This window comes from Mesocricetus auratus, unplaced genomic scaffold (genome assembly GCF_017639785.1).
Source record: "Mesocricetus auratus isolate SY011 unplaced genomic scaffold, BCM_Maur_2.0 Super-Scaffold_100008, whole genome shotgun sequence".
NCBI classification, from domain to species: domain Eukaryota; kingdom Metazoa; phylum Chordata; class Mammalia; order Rodentia; family Cricetidae; genus Mesocricetus; species Mesocricetus auratus.
This window is the reverse complement of record NW_024429192.1, coordinates 41,778,831-41,792,725: the sequence shown is the minus strand read 5'-3', so window position 1 is coordinate 41,792,725 and position 13,895 is coordinate 41,778,831. Positions and strand designations below refer to the sequence as shown.

General features: G+C 39.5%; 1 long non-coding RNA gene across 1 annotated transcript; it reads right to left on the bottom strand.

Moving 5' to 3' along the window:
• Positions 1–258: 258 nt before the first annotated feature.
• Positions 259–5,212, bottom strand: LOC121141778. The gene is made up of 2 exons (XR_005878714.1): positions 5,155–5,212; positions 259–486 (listed from the first exon to the last, which is right to left on the bottom strand). It is a non-coding gene; the product is annotated as an uncharacterized LOC121141778 (long non-coding RNA).
• Positions 5,213–13,895: the final 8,683 nt, after the last annotated feature.

Sequence of the window (13,895 nt, the reverse complement as noted above, 5' to 3'; positions counted from 1 at the left end):
TATGTATGCTTTTTAATGTAAACAAATGGAACAAATATGGATAAATCCACAGAAGTGTATTCAAAGAATCATTGTCTTGTGTTAAAATGTTACATTTTTCCTATTTGGCTGACAAAAGTAAGAAAATGAATTTTCTGGTTTACCCTCACCCTTAATAATGTTGAATATTCTGTTTTTCTCACTAAAGATGATTATTAAGATTTTCACTCTGAGGAGAATTCTTTCTTAAATCAGAGTAAACGTCATTCAAAGCAGCAGTCATCTACATATTTTTATTGGCATAAATGTATACTTCTTTGTTTTTCTGGTTATGAATGACTTATTTGTGCGTGTGGATGTGTGTGCACACATGTACAGCTTGCATGTAGGACTCACAGGACAGCTTCCAACATCAGTTGTCATCTTCTAACTGGCAGGTTCCAGGAACTGAACTCAGGTCATCAGTCTTAGAGGGTCATACCTTCATGAACTCCGCCATCTTGGAGTCTTGAGAGAGAGCAAAAGAAGGGGAGAGGAAGACGAAGGGTGAGAGAGGGGAGCTTCTGTCTGTAACCCAGGCTGGCTCTGAACTGGTGGGAATCTTTTTGCTGAGATTACAAGTGTTAACTATCATTTCTTGCACAGATATGCATTTATCTGTTTATTAAAAACTTTTTATGTGTATGGGTATTGTGCCTTCGTTTATGTCTATGTACTTGTGCATCCAGTCCCTGTAGAGGCCAGATGACATCATCTGATCTTCTGCAACTGGAGTTAGAGGAGGTTGTGAGCCACTATGTGGGTATTAGGAATCGAACTGGGGTCCTCTGGAAGAAGTACCCAGTGCTCTTAACTGCTGAGCCATCTCTCCAGTGTTCACAAATTTATGCGTTTAAAAGGTGAATTATATCAGAAGCAGAATTATACCATCTGATAAAAATATGGTTCAGAGAAATATTTTTACAAAATGGCAAAAAGCCTGGCTCTCACGTATTCTAAACCTGAAGTTACTGTCTCCTTTGAGTGAATACAGGGGTAACCAAAGCAGCCTGGATTCTTCAGAGGATAGAGTGGAGTGAATTTAGAGCCAGTCTGAATTCAAAAGCAGTTGCTTTGCATTTGTATAATAGTTCACTGCAGTGAAGATGTAACCCACTTTATTCCGTATGTTTTAAGCAGTGTCACAGATACATGTAGAGCTCACACCTGTAGTTGTATATTTTAAATACATGTGCTTATTATTGGCATATGTCATATGTATATGTGTATACATGTAAATGTATATGTATGTGTGTTTATAAAATTCTACACTAAGGTTTTGCTCACTCTACGTTTCAAGTACACAAACAAGCAGTAAATGGAGACCTAGGAGGATGATCTGCATGTTAGGGAGCTGGTGGGAAAGATTTTGTAAATTATGAAGAGTGAACCTATTTGTTGGAGAGGGATCAGGGGTGAGGGGCAAAGCGGAAGTCCAAGAGAGACGGGAGGCTGCCTCGGAGGCTTTAGTTTGTTGAAGAAAGGATGGCAGTGAGAAAGACTGGGTGGACTGAGGGACACATGAGGGTGGAAGTGAGAATGAGGGAGTCAGAGATGAGAAACACAGAGCAAACACTTCACCTTGAGAGTGAGACTGCTCTCAGAGACGATGGGTGACAGTGGCTGGCGTGAATGACGGTGTGCATTTTACCTGTTGAGTTCGTCAACATGGAAGATTTCCATCTTGGGCATTTAAGGTATTAAAGGCTTTGGGGATGTGCCCAGGAGACCAACAGATTTTGGAGAAGTGCATGAATGAGCAAATTGCCTTGGGGGAGGATGCTGAGGCCTGTAAAGGACAATTGTTTGCCTGCAGCACAGTATATAGTGCCCACTCTTCTAGGCCACTAAGTTAAGAGGAGTGGGTAATGAATATCGAATGGGAAAAGAGATTTCCACTATGAGCAGGAGAAAGGCATCTTCTCTTGGGTCCTTTAAATTTAATAGCACACCTCAAAGGTGTGAAGATGACAAGAGAAATGTCGCACTGAATACTGGGAATCTAGAGTCTGAAAACAATGTGTCATCATGAAAATGGGTTTTGAATATAGCTGGAGTCAGCTTTTACAGACAATGTCATTGTCACTTGACCTGGGACCCAACAAAGCTTCTCAGCTTTGCTGAGCCTCGATTTTTGTTTTCTGATACTAAATAAGAACTGTAATAACTTACAATATACCAAGTTGTCGTAAGGATAGACTATGCTATCTATTGTAATGTTGACCAGTAGTTGCCATTACAAAGGTGCCGTCTTGCTCTTTTTATTTTTTTCAGATTCAGTTAACTGGATCTATTATAGTTAAAAAAATCAATGCAAGATTCCAGAAAGAAACTATGCCTAAGTTTTAATCAGTGTACCAGTCAGAGTAACATGTTTAATAAAATCTCATGCCATCTCATTCCATCTACCTAAGACAGGACTCATGCTTTAAGCCAGTGTATCTACACTATATACATTATCATCCCGGTATTCACTGTGCCTTCTCAGCTATCAGACTAGATTCTGTGGAAACTCAGAGCTCATACACAGGATTTGGTGTTATTTAAGGATTTAGGCACCTAATGTGGGTCTTGGTGCACATCTTCTGTCAATAAGGGATGAGTGCATGGAATCTACTGTATTATTATTGTTGTTGTTATTGTTATTTTGGCTCCATAGTCCACTAGGAGGATGGATAGACATAGTTTTCAATAAATGGAAGAAAAACTGAGGTTAAACACTTCTTGGAAATCATATGTTGGAACTATGGCCCTGAGTTACAGTTTAGTGAGATAATCAGACCAGAAAAAACATTCACCAAGGTAAAATAAAGAGTTTGAACATATGTGAGGTGTATTAACACATGGAAGTATGTAACTGTAGTTGGGAAATGAGACCTGGTGTCCATATTGGAAGTATGTTGTACTAGAAGAAGCAGCTTCGTCCTAGAGTAGATAAGTGATGTGTCTGGGCTTCAATGTTTTTATTAGAGCACTAGATCTCCCCAACATACTGAGTTGTTGTGAAGGTTATATCAGGTAAGTGAAGTTTTTTTGGCAGCTGTGAAGGAGGTCCATATGGAGGTCATTATGAGTATTTCTGAGCAAAATTTCTAGCAGTTGCTGTTTGCATTATCTCAGTAAGACACAGAAAATGATGAACTATTGTCCAAGGAAAGAGAAAAGAAATAAAAGTCTTCCCAATATAATTGAAACTTTTGTGAATACTAAAAGCAGTAGAAACTGTAGCTTTGAGGAATGACTTGTCCAGTTAGTGTCTAGTGCTAACATTTTTTTTTCTTAGTAAACAACACTATAGCACCATGAAGTATGACATTATTTTCCCTGAGAGAATCATGGCTTTTTAAAAGGGAGGAACCAAACCAACTACCAAATGATCTTCTTCAAGTTATTTATTGGAAGAACACAAGAAGATTGGTATATTTCCTGCACTTAAAAATTAATTTTGTCTTAGCTATATAGCCTTGTATCCACAGTCCTCTTGCCTCTGTATCTTTAATTCAGAGATTACAAGTGTCTATCTCCATGCCCACCTAGATGCTTTTATTCCCTTTTAGACCTTTGTGGCCTTTCTCTTCAACTGTCTGCCCATTTTTCATTCATTCTGCTTCTCCCTCTGCCTGTCTGCAGTCTTATTGGAACAGGAGATTCTGCCCATGGAACTTAGCATTTTTTATTTCATTTGGCCTCCAAATGATTGGTTATGTTTAAGTTTGTTTTTGAAATCGAATTAACCTAAACATTGGTAATAATTGGGGAAAGTGAGCCAGTGGCAAAAACTCAGGCCCCAGAAAATATGGTCAAGCCTACTGAGATCAGATGGAGAAGACTGAGGTTAAGGGCAGCAGCGACATTGTTGATGTGCCTGTTTATGTGGCATGTCCTCAGCGGCTCAGAATACCAGGGTGTACAGCTGCTTGTTGCCACTGTTCTGCATGAAGGCTGGAGGGTTAGAAGCTGGTGGGAACTGAAACTGGCACAGCCACTTTGGAAACCAGTTCCTCAGAAAGCTAAAAATAGAACTAACGTGTGACCCAGCTATACTAACTACTCTTTAATTATAGCCAAAAGACCCTAAGTCAACAATACCATAAGGCCAGTTATACACTCATGCTTATATTATTTCCTTGTATACATGTATGAGAATCTCAGGAATAAAGACAAATTATTAACAAAAGAAAACTGCTTAGCACTAAGTTGAAAATGTATTTGAGAAAGTTGTGCAATTTTGTAGCTCAGGAGATGAGTACTGCGGGCCCATCTGCTCTAAAACTTCATAAAGGTCAGGTACACTTGACTGCCTTTGCTCTCCAGAGAAAGCCCCAAAAGTTTTAGTCCCATTTTGGAGTGTATTTCTTTTAGTCTTGGGCTGTAGGGCACTTCTTATTGGTTGGGTTTCAGTTGCCCATGGCAAATGGTAGTACAGGAAACAAGTTTACACACCCATTTGTGGGGAGATCTTGAACAACTTTCTGTGTTTGATACCCTTTATTCTCAGGTCTAAGTATACAATGGAAGCTTTCTTCTTCCTTTTCGAAATCTCTTGACAGGGTTTTAAAATTAATTCCTTCTCCTCTTAGAAACTGAATGGATGGAGCAGTGACCTTATTGTTGGCAAGGGGAAACAATCTTAGATTTCTTGTGCTGTGAAGAGAAACTTTTCATAGTGAAACTAGCATGATGGCTTTTTAGAATCTTAAATCCTTCTTGGAAAAAAGTTATTCTGTCCTGACTTGATTCTGGATCTTTCCACAAGAAATACAGAGTTATTTATAAATAGGAGATTTTATTAGATAACTACTTTGTTTCAAGTTGCTTAGAAGAAATGATTGTTGTTTTCTTTTTCCCTTTGAAAAAAGTTTTAAGCATTCTTAGTTTCTTCACTAAGAACTTGGTATTTTCTTTTACCAAGTTTTAATTTTTTGACACTAGCAATGGTTTGTTAAGAGAAGCTTTTTCTTGCTAGCCGCTTTGGTTTATCCCCTGCCAGTCGCCTGGGTTCTGCCGCATTGTAGTCCCCAAATAAACACACAAGACGCTGTATTAATTATGAAGCTGTTGGCCTTGCTTGTTTCTTACTGGCTAGCTCTGCTTAAGTAATTACCCCATAATTGTTAATCTAAGTATGTCTCTTACCAGAGAATAGTTCCAGGCTCCTACCCCATGGCGTTACATCTCGAACTCTCTTGTGTTTCTCCTTCCCAGAGTCCTCCTGGACTCCTAGTCCCTCCTATCTAGGTTTCCTATTGGCTCAACAGTACTTTATTGACAAATGCACAGGACTTCCCCCAACAATGGTTTGTTATTATTTGTTGTTATTATTTTGTAAAATAATGTAGCAAACTAATAGGCTCTCAATGAATCATTTCTGGGCTTTTTTTCTCTATTTGGCCAATAATAGGACTTTTCAATTATATGCTTTAGAAATACCAAGTTATGTGTTCCAAGTACTCTTCATAGTGATAAGCCATATGAGGCAAATGTCATATCACTTTCTTTAGAGACCTTCAAACTCAGAGGCTCTAATGATGGCTGTGTCTTTCCTAGTTGACCTGTGGGGAAATGTGACAGTGTTGTCTGTGGCTTCTCTGATGGAGCCTGGCTGCAGGACTGGCCAGTGGGAAGTGGCCCAGATTCTTCAGAGTAGCTTTGTAACTCTCTAGGCCCATCCTGTGTTCACACAGCTACATTTCATGCTAACATGATGCATATACCCTCATTGGCATGTGATAGTCCTAAGGGGCTTTTACAAATGTCATCCCTGACAGCTTCTGAAGGGGCTCTTTAGCTGTCACCATAAACCTTGCTGGGCTAAACATATGTTTAGAACATGTGTAGGGACTATCAGGTTTAGAGGGTCCACTGAAACTTGGTATTGTTCCTGGCTCAGCTTTCCACTAGACGTGCCAACAATCTAAATGTGTGGGCTTGCAGGGTCTGCAGGCACACTGGCTTCAATTTAGGGTTTCTCAGTCCCCAGAGGATGCCATCCATTCTGCCAGGAGTCTTCCTATTTTAACCACTTGGATTGCATCCATGTTCAGAGGCAAAGATGGGCGTTCTCTCTCAGCCTCTCAATTACATACTGTAAATTCATGGATGGCAGCTTTATTATCTGTTTATGAGATGGCTACCATGGGGGATCTGTGTTGAGAAGCACTTTGGGGTCACTCTCTGGTGTTTTTCTACTGCCCTGTGTTAGTTCTTTCTAGAAGGGCACATGGGGCAACCTCAATTTTCCTTTTAAGCCAAGGGATTTGATGAAGGCAGAGGTTTAAAATGAGTTCACCAGACCCAAGATAAATTATAAATAGATGTTTATTGGGGGAAGAACCTTCACAGATAAGAGTAAATAACCGGTGAGGCCTTCCTGCTCCAGAAGATGCATTCTCTGCCCTTCTGATGCTCTCCAGAACCCAAGAGAGTGATCCAGCCCCTCTTCTACCTTATAATGGGTCCTGTCTGCACCTGAAACCATGCCCAATGGGTGTGGCCACTGATACAAGTTCAATAACAAGGCAAGATGCCACTACAATCTGTATTATATAGTGGTGTAAATATTAGTTGATTGTGGACAGATAGGTTATGGTGTTTACCTCTGACGGTCTTTCATAAGGGATCTACCATATTTTTATGTGCTGTTCAGTTTACTATTGCTTTGTCTTTAATATTTGAGCCTGGGATGTCAGGAGGAAGGTAGCACAGTGAGTGTGACAAATAATTTGGTTGGTCTCATGAAGTCTCATTAAGAGTTCTGTAATGGAGTTAATTCTGAGGTTTTTGAGTTTGTAACCCTGACGGAAATGGTGGAGGAGAGGTTTGGAAGGCAACCGCAAGGCCACTCTCCTAGCACCCATCTTTAAGTTGTCGCTGCTCATTTTTCTTGTGGAATCTGACAAAAGCCCAACTACCTAGTTATTTTGCTCCTAGTGTTTTGGGCGTTCATATTTGTGTGGAGGTAGACAGTGTTGGGCAAGTCCAAAGAGGAGCTCCAAGTTCAGAGCAGTCTTCTTCAGTAGTCACACCTGGAATGGGTAACTGTGAGCTGCCTCACTGCTCTCTATGGTTTGAGTCAGGGTCTCTCACTGAGCCAGGAGCTGAATGACTTGGATGCATCAGATGGCCACTGAGCCCCAGGGAAGCTCCGACAGACCTGGCTGTGTTTCAGATGGATCCTGGAGATGTAAACTTAGGTCTTCATACTTGGACAGCCAGTACCTCACTGAGCCATTTCCTCAACACCCTGCTTTCCTCCTGTTCCAGACACAGAGAATCTGAGGCTGAGCTGATTAAGTAGAGTATCCTAGGATTTATATTTCTTAAGAATGTGAACAGTTTCACATCCAGGTAAGTGTGGCTCTATAGTCAGTGTTCTCCCACTGGAATGTATGTGGCTCCCAAGATTAGTTCACAGCTACTTTTGGAAGTGAAAATGTAAATGTGCTCATTTTGGAGGCGATTTACTTACCTTGTTACCTGCTGATGAAGATTTTGGCCCAAGCTATTAACCACATTATGGGAACTAAATTGTCAAGGCTTATTTAGAATAGATCCTCTCTCTATTTATGTCAAATAAGAGCTGTCCTCTAGTGTCACACACCTTTGGAAACTATAAACAGTAGAAGATCTACTGCTGCTTGTGGTATTTACAAAGGGTTGCTGTCTAAGTAGATTCGTAAACCTACTTAGAAGGAATGTTTAAAATGGGCTGTCATTTTGTAGAAGGTTACAGGCAAGACAAGGGCTTCAAGATGGTGCCTAGATATGTGACAGGCAAGGCATGTCAAAATGTGCATGGCAAGTTAAGGAAGGTTCGACAAAGAATGTGCATGGCAATGTGTGTTGAAGACTTCTAAAAGAGTTCTAGGCTAGAATAGAGATCAAGGGTCTAGGGTATAAAAGGAGGTAGAATGCAGTGTATCTAGGACTATGGGTTGTAGAGACAATAGACATGGTGAATCTCATCCTTGCCACTTAGTAGCTCTTTGACCTAAAACAACTGTCTAAAGTCTCTCAGTCTCTGGTTCCTTTTTATCAGGATGGGTAAACTAATTCCAGCCCTTTCCTGTAGACTTATTGGTAACAGACACTAAACTTTGGTTTTTACTGTGGTAGCATCATTGTCTGGCCTGTGACAAGGCTTTATGGCTCTAAGGGTAATGGCTAGGCTATGGATTGGTGTGGTCAAAGAACTCAAGACTTCTGTTCTAGTAAATAAGTAGCACAGCAGGTGGCTGCTATTCAACAAGGAATGAGCTAAGCATCACCGGTGCTTTATCGTGTAGGGATGAGGCAGTCCTGGGAGAAGGACTGACAGCCAGGCTGCAATCTGCTGGTGTGTATATTGATAATCAGGAGAAGAAGTGGCCACTTGACCACGCTAGATGGATTGAGAATAGTATTTCTGAAAATATGTATCTTTTCTTTATAACTTTGGTCCAGTGTTCTAGAACTCACCATTTCTGTGACTTACAAATTTCGGTGCTTCTAGTGGTATCCTTTGAGTGACAAAAGCAGTGAAAATTAACACAAAGTTAACAATAGGGTGTAGATTCAATTTTGTGAGCAAAATGTCAAACTTGAGTCAATAAGACCTTCCTTCATCAAAGATCTTTCAGAGTTTCATTTTTAAAACTTCCGCAAATTCCAGAGCTCCTGTTTGAAAACTCGGGAAGAATACTAGTTTTTATAATTCAGGGCTGAATGCATGAAGATCTTGGTTCGAGAAAGTTTGTTTTATAGCGGTCTAGCTTGCAATGACAGAGCACTAATAATAGCCTCTGGAGGTGAAATGGGCTGTTATTTGTCTTAATAAAATAAAAAGCAATCAACCTCATTTACATTAGAGACAATTTCAAAGTTCAGCTATCGTGACATTTTGTGAACAGCACCTGTCTCTACATAAACTCAGCTCTACATGCAAGGCAAAATCTTTTAAATTTATAACCTGCATGTTCTCCTAAGTGGAGGCATTTTTAAATGTCACAAAGTTGTCATAAGCAATATATTTATTGGGGCCACTTTTCACAAAACGGCGCTCTCATTTATTACTTTTAGTGAATAATTTATGTATTTTGGAAGTACTCAGTGGTAATGTCTATGAAAAGTAAAAATGATATTTGTTTGAAAGCTCCATTTTTCCCTCAAGAATAAATGGCGTTTCTTAATCAGTTGTCTACTCTACAAAAGCACTGTAGGTACAAATCAAGTTACAAATTAAGTTAGACACGGATTGATTTTGACAATTGTGTCCAAATGAAATAGCCTGGACCCAATAAAACTCTCTCTATTGATTTCCAGCAATGACATTTGGGATAGCCTTGCGGTACTAATGTGATGGTCATGGCCTGGTATTTGTACTCAACTACGGTAGTAGGGTAAGCTTAAATTGCTAGGATCAGATAAATAGCATTCTTCAGTTGTTCTGGATGACAGCCTATCTAATGTAATTGCATTTGTCTGCCAGTTTCCGTGTGTTAGAGCAAAGAAAGATTTTGATCCATGAATAATTCTGATGGAGAAGTTCAATTCATTTCCTTGTGTAATATACTACAAATTATAAATTCTCATTACAATGGTTCAATCACTCGAGAAAGGAATGCATTTTAAATCAGGTTCCATGCCAAAAACCACATTTATGGAGTCAGGCAGCTTAAAATTGGACAAATTGATTATTTTACTGAGTATTGAAAATATTAGTTGGAAACATTAAGAACATCTTTATTAGCTCTGGGATTCATATATGTATATACATGTATATACATATATATTTGTGTAATAAATATTTAAAACTTCTAATATCCCATTGTTTAAAAAGGAAGAATTCCCACTTAGGTCATTGTGATGCATTATTAGGATATGAATTCACAGGTCTGCATGCTGAAACATAATTTAAAAACCCCAAGAATCCCATCAGCTGCTTTAGACATACAATAAATATGCCCATTAGACAGTCCCATGTGATACTATAAAGCTGATCATAATGGTTTATGCCTATATAGCTTCTTTCATTACAAGACTATCAAAAGTTACGTGTTCACTAACTAATTGATCACCACATCCCCTTTATGGTCTGAATAGTGGTCTTTATTGGTTATTCTTTCAGTATCTGTTCACTTTTCAAAAGGTTACCATTTAAATTAATCTGGTTCAGCACCAGTAGAACAAAACCCACATACATATGTGAGTGTGGATTGAATTATGACTCTTAGAAAATCACCGACCGCCACTTTAAAAAGAATTTATTTTTATCAAAAATTTTATTTCTCACCTTGTGTGTGTTTCTCTGTCTTTTAAAACTTTCAGTTTGGCTCTGGTGTTGCCAGGGTTTTAATTCTCTTATACAGAACCTCACAGTCAGGATGGGAAGTGACCTTTAAGGTTTCAGGTTCTGACTCTGTGCATGTCTGCACCCTGGAGTCTCTGAAAGATGGGCACTGGCTGGGATCATAGAAGTGTTTTGTGCAATTTGCAGTAAGAAACCCCTAGTTTGTGTCTTCTTTTAATAAGCCCAAGTAGAGGTTACCATAAAAGTTTCAAGATAACTTTTCAGTTAAGGGACAGCCTAAACATTAAGTCTACTTTTTAATACCAGAATAAAATTTCTCCACCCTAACATGATACTTGGAATTAATGGAAATTGTGGCTTCTATTAGTTTAGCACTTATAGTGAGTGACATTTCCATATTCCAAGGGAGACATTTGTAATTTCTCCTATCTCAAAATATTAATATGATTTTCAGAGGTTAAGTGGGTTGCACCAATTAAGATTTTTTTCTTGTATTCTTAGTCAAATTGAAGATGCAGATGAAAACATAAACAGATATCATTTTTTTCAAGGCTTGGCATGGTGTTAAGTAGTTTGCATATTCAATGTATTTTTCAGATATTAAGCCTTTAAACTTTGTGTTATACGGTATTCCGGGTACTCTTCACCAGTGTTTTTTCTTCCAAAAATAACATGTTATAAAACTGTAATGCATTATTATCATACCCAATATGCAGACCTAGTTTTATCAGTTAACTATCCTATTCAGACTTCCCAGTTTAGTTTTGACTCCTGGGCATCTGAGTATTGATTATGCTTTTACAGACAGGTCTTACTGTGTAATTCAGGCTGACTTAAGACTCACTATGTAGCTTAAGATATCCTTGAACCTATGATTCTGAGTGGTGAATGTGGTGACCTGTTTTAACTGAATGTAACCTTCGGTAAACCAACTTCGAGCCAGGGATCTGGATGTTTGAGAGATGATTGTTAGATCAAAATAGGCATTACTCTGTCTTTCCTAGAGAAACAGAACAAATTGGAGGTACATAGGTTTATGAAGAAGATGGTATATCTGCAAACTGGGGTCTGAAAAGTGGGTGGTATAACTCAATCTGGCTCCAAAGGCCTAGAAAACAAGAGTACAAATGTTTAGAACAGGAGAAAATGGATGTTTTATCCCAGAAAGATGTAAAAAGAGAAGTGCTTTACCTCTGCACTGTTGTTCTTCTCAGACCTGGATGGATTAGATGGAGCCCGTTTCACTCATCCTGCTGGGGAAGGGCCTTCTTTCTTTATTATAGTCATTCGAGTATCTTCCATTATCGCTGTCACAGGCATCCCTGAGTCCAGTCAAGATTACACACACAAACACGTAGTACAATGTCTATAGGGAAAAGCTAAGGAAGCAGGACTGGACTGAGGAAAGAAGGTGAGTGGGGGCCACTGCAAAGCTCTCCTCAGCTGGGCCTGTCGATAGTGCTGGTTTGAGTTTCATCGGTGTGAGCATTAACTCCTGCATGGTGTTGTTCATCTGTGTAACAACCCCAAATATAAGCAGTGGTTTCATTTCTCAGAAGATGTTAATGGAACACTTACAGCCAGACAGAGGATAAATGACTGTAGCCATCTCTCTTCAAATCTCCTGCTCTCACTCTTCCTTGAATACATCCATGAAACATAACTACATAGATTTTTCAAACCAGTACAAATCCTGTAGCGGTCTTAAAGTGAATGAGCAAAGGCTTCTGGGGTCTCCCACAGTTGCATGTTTAAAGGTGGTGATCATTGCTAACAACTGGCAGAGGCCGTGATCAGCCCACACATGGGCAGAGGTGGGGAGGAGTGATGTCAGACAGCAGACAGTAAACTTGGTATTTTCAGCTTGTGTAGTGGATGGTGGTTAACTCAGAAATTCACTACTGGTCAACACTCAGAGAGAAAACATCAGTGGAGTGCTCAGCCACCAATGGGAAGTCTGTATCACACCCCTTACTCAAAGCTCGAGGACCATCTCATAAAAGAGAGTGGAAAAGTCAGGGGCCAGGGAGGACTGAAACAGAACAGTGTCTTCTAACATGACAGGACTAATGCACTCATGAACCCACAGCATCCGCGGCACCCTCCTAAGCCATGCACAAGAGCAAGCAATTCAGCATTCTGGCACCAAGTGGGAAGGAGTTCATGAGCCTGAACCCCTACCTGAGGGGCTATGGGCAGTTGGCAGCTTCTGGAAGAGGGACAGGCAGCTTTCTTTAAGGTTGTGTTTCCTGGCCCCTCAGCCAGTAGTATATGGGCAGCATGGCTATGAAGTTGTGGGGAAGTAGGGGGATAGGGAGTGGGAGTGAATGTGATCAAAATACATTGTAAGATATTCTTAAAGAATTAAGAATCTTAGAAATGTCTTAAAATGGGTATGCTAATTTACCCCAACAGTGATATCTCCTCGTGCTCACTTTTACTTGCATTTAAAAAACAATTGTGTATATATATATATGTTCATGTTAATGTGCTCAGATGTGGGTGCATGCATGGTGTCCTAATTTGGGTTCTGTTGCTGTGTTAAGACCAGTATCAAAAGCAACTTGGGGGTAAGAAAGGGCTTATTTGGCTTGTACTTTCATGTCACAGTCCATCATCAAAGGACACCAGGACAGTTACTCAAGCAGAGCAGGAACTTGGAGGCAGAACGGAAGCAGGGACCACATAGGAGTTCTGATTACTAGCCTTTTCTTCATGGCTTGCTCAGTTTGCTTTTTAAATACAGTACAGGGCTGAATGTCCAGGGTTGGGTCATTGCCCATAGTATGTTGGGCTTTGTCACATTAGTCATAAGTCAAGACAATACACCCCAGGCTTGCCCGTAGTCCAATCTGATGGAGGCACTTTCTCTGTTGAGAGTCCCTCTTCCCAGATAACTCTAGTTTGTGTCAAACTGACAAAAAAATCTAACCAACACACCTGCCATGGCACCTAGAATGTGGTGATAAGAAGAAAGCCTGAATCTGACCATTTATTTATTTATTTTGAGAAATGGTCATTCAAGTCTTTGGCTGCTTATTAATAAGGTTGTTTGATTTCCTTCTTATTGTATAGCTTGAGATTTTATGTGTTATGGGTACTAATACCACATAAGATGTTTGATTTGCAAGCGTTTTCTATGATTCGGTAGGCTGTTTCTTTTTTCTGCTGACTGTTCCTTTTGCTGTGCAGGTTTTAAATTTGATGCAATTTCATTTTTTCTGTTTTTGTTTTTGTAACTGATACCTTTGACATCTTATTTAAAAAGTGCTGCCCTTTTGTAGTGATGTTTTTCACTTGTGAAGATTTCCCCCTAACTTCTCTACCCAAAATCTAAAGATTCAAAGAAAATTCGTATGACAATAGAAAGAACATTATTCGCATAAAATATATATTATTTGTGTGAAACTGCAAGAGAGGTGCTAATGCAATCTTCTTCAAAGAAAGAACAAGATTGAAGTCATTATATGGTTTAAAAATATGTTAGAAAGGTATAGTGACCAAAACAACATGACATAAGAACAGCTAAGACAAACAGAATAGATTCACAGAGTACACCCAACTAATCTTAGACAAGTACACAAAGGAA